Below are 3,708 nucleotides of genomic sequence, written 5' to 3' on the forward strand. Positions count from 1 at the left end.
GGTATGGGGAAGGTGTGGGCTTGGGGGTTCGTGGGAGGGCATGAGGGGGACATGGGGAAGGTGCGGCAGGGGAGAAAGTAAGGGGGCAAAGAGAAGGTGGAATATGGGATGATGGGGGGCACAAGGAAGGTGGGATGTGGGGTGATGGGGGAAATGGGGAATGAGCAGGGAGGATGCGGAGGTAAAGGGGGGATGTGGGAAATAGGGAGTGGTGGGGAAATGGGGGGAGAGAGGGGAGAGTGTGGGGGGAGGGGAAGGGGAAAGGAAAAAGGGGAAAGTGATGGGAAGTGAAAGTGGGGGGGGGAATAAAAGGGAAAAGAGAAAAGGGAAGAGAATTCCTTGTTCCTTTTCCCCCCTCCCCAACCCTCGTCCTCTCTCCTCCCCAATCCCCGACCCCATCACTATGGGGGCAATGTCCCCAAATAGGGCAGGATGTCCCAAATCTCAACCCCCCCCTCCAACTCTGAGTTCTTTGGGGTCACTCTGTGGGGCCGATGAGGGCAGAGGGGGGACGCAGCCATGGGAATGATTGGGAACACAACCCCTAAAAGAGGAGGAATTTGGTTTTGGGGGGGGGAATGGGGGAAGATGGGGGATTGGGAGAAATAGGGAGAGCTGGGACAAATTGGGGGGGAGTGGGGGAACTGGGGGAAATTGAGGGATTGGGAAAATGGGGGAATTGGGGAAACTGGGGGGAAATGGGGAATTGAGAGAAATAGGGGGAATTGGGGGAACTGACAGAAATTGGGGTATGAGAGGGATTGGGGAAAATAGTGGGAATTTGGGGAAATAGTGGGAATTGGGGAAAATGGGGAAAATGGGGGAACTGGGAGAAATGGGGGGACATGGAAAGATTTGGAGAAATAGGGGAATGTGGGGTGACTGGGAGAAATGGGGGGAAATGGAAGAATTGGGAGAAATAGAAGTTGTGGGATGGGGAGTACTGGGTGAATTGGGAGAAATAGGGTAAATATGGGAACTGGGAGAAACGGGGAATTGGGGGAAGTAATGGGAAATGGGGGAATCCCAAAAAAATATTGTGGAATTGGGGAAAATAATGGGAAATGGGGTTTGAACTCTTTCTTTGGGATTTGGGGTTGTTGGGGTTTGGATTCTTTCTTTGGGGGTTGGGCACTTTCTTTGGGGTCAGTGGGTTTGGGCTCTTTGGGGTTTGGGGTTGGGCTCTTTGGGGTTTGGGTTTGGGCTCTTTCTTTGGGGTTTGGAGCTGTTGGGGTTTGGGTGCTTTCTTTAGGGTTTGAGGTCTTTGGGGTTTAGGCAATTTCTTTAGGTTTTGGGGGTCACTTGGGTTTGAATTCGTTGGGGTTTGGGGTCATTGGGGTTTGGGCTCTTTCTTTGGGGTTCAGGTTTGGGGTCATTGGGGTTTAGGGTCATTGGGGTTAGGGCACTTTGCTTGGGATTTGTTGTTGTTAGGGTTCAGGTTCTTTCTTTGGGGTTTGGGCATTTTCTTTGGGGTTATTGTGTTTGGGGTCTTTGGGGTTTGGGATTAGGGTTTTGGGGGTTTGGAATCATTGGGGTTTAGGCTCTTTCTTTGGGGTTTGGGATTGGGGTCTTTGGGATTTGGACTCTTTGCGGTTTGAGCTCTTTCTTTAGGGCTTGGGGATTGGGGTCATTGGAGTTCGGGCTCTTTCTTTGGGGTTTGGATTTGGGCTTTTGGGGCTTTGGACTCTTTGGGGTTTGGACTCTTTGCGGTTTGGGTTCTTTCTTTGGGGTTTGGGGAGTGGGGTCATTGGAGTTTGGGCTCTTTCTTTGGGGTTCAGATTTGGGACTTTGCCCCCACACAGTGCCACTGGTGCTGGGGTGGACGGGGGCCACTTGGGGTTGTACAGCATTGAGCACTTATTCCATATGGGATTTTCTCTTCGTTTTTTTAGGGTGAGGGCACCCATCCCCCTTTGTGTCACTGCAGCAGCTTGTTGCCTAAATGAGCTCAAGCCTGGCCCCAATTCTTGCTTTTATTACCATCTCCTCCCCCCCGTCCCCCNCTTCACGCCCTCCGCCTTGCCCCGCCTCCTCCCCTCGCTGATTGGCGAAGAGCCCCATGACGTCACCCCGCTCTGCGGCAAGTCCCGCCTCCATATGCCCTTATATAGCTCGGCTGTCCTAATATGGGCATGTCGAGGGCGGGGCGTGGGCCGGGCGCTGCGTGACGGGGCCGCACGTGGGCGCGCGCAGAATGAGACGCGTTTGCACGTTTGCACGCGCACGCAGCTGTGTGCACAGCCACAGGCACACGTGTGTGCACACAGCTTCGTGCACATACATGTGAACACACATTTCCATGTGCACACGTGCACACACTGGGAGGTCTGTGCACACATGTGCCCCTGCACACACATCCATGCACACACAGGTGCACAGAAATATTTGCACACATGTGTTCATGTGCTCACCCATACAAAGGTCCATGCACACAGACATGCATATGTGTGCCCGTGCACGCACACACACCCATACACGTGTGCCCACGCACACACGTGTCCATGCACACACACGTGCACACCTCACCACCCTCCTGGGGCCCAGTGCACACTCACATGTGCACACACGGGAATCCCTGCACCTACACGTGCCCACGCACCATCCCAGCACGCGCTGCACACTCACATCACTGCACGTGCGCACACTCACACACCCCCGGTTGCGCAGACCTCGACCCACGCGTGGATCCCCAAAGCTGCGTAGATTCACTCACACGCGCTCATTGCACGGAGCCGGCCAACCGACCGGACGGACAGACAGACAAACGGACACGGGGACACCGGGACCCCGCCCCGGTGAGGGTGACCGCGCGTGGGGCAGCCCCGGGCCCGGTAGAGCCTCGGGAGGGAGCGCGGCTCCGGGCTCCGCCGGGACCCCCCCCACCTCCCAACCCCGGGGAGCCGCCCCCGGAACCGGGACCCACCCCACCCCGCGGGCGGCCCTCGGGGAGGAGAATTAACTTTTCTCTCTCCTCCTCCTCCGGCGCTCTGTCCCCATTCCTCCGTCCGCGCCGCACTCCTCCGCCCGCCCCCTCCCCTCCTCTCCCACTCCGTTCCTCCCTTCCCCACACCGGAGCTCTTTTCCCCCATCCCCACCCTTCCAGCCCGGAGCCCCCTTCTCCATCCCGGGGCTCTTTCCCCTTCCCGAGGCTCCACTCTCCCAGCCGCAGCTCCTCCGTCCCCACCCGCTTCTCCCCTCTCCCATCCCGCAGTTCCCCATTCTCCAGCTCGGGTTCCTGTTTCCATCCCGGAGCTCCCGATCCTCATTCCCGGAGCTCCTTTCTCCCATCCCAAATCTCCCCTCCTTCCACCCCCGTGCCCCCTTCTCCCACCCCGGAGCTCCCGATCCCCGTTCCCGGTTCCCACCCCTCCCACGCCGGAGCTCCTTCCCCATCCCCGATATCCCGTTCCCTATTCTCAGTGCCCCCGTCTCCCACCCCAAACCTCCCTTCCTTCCGTCCCGGCTCTCCCCGTTCCCTCTTCCTGGAGCTCCCTTCTCCCGTCTCACTGCTCCCTTCTCCCATCCCGGCTCTCCCCATTCCTCCACCCTGGAGCTCTCTCCCCATCTCCTATAACCCGATCCCCACTCCCGGTGCCCCCTCTCCCACCCCTCCGTTCCCTGTTCCCGGTGCTATCCTCTCCCACCCCAAATCCCCCCTTCTTCCGTCCCGGTGCCCCCTCTCCCATCCCGTTGCCCCCCATTGCTCCT

This window comes from Numida meleagris, unplaced genomic scaffold (genome assembly GCF_002078875.1).
Source record: "Numida meleagris isolate 19003 breed g44 Domestic line unplaced genomic scaffold, NumMel1.0 unplaced_Scaffold272, whole genome shotgun sequence".
Classification (NCBI taxonomy): Eukaryota; Metazoa; Chordata; class Aves; order Galliformes; family Numididae; genus Numida; species Numida meleagris.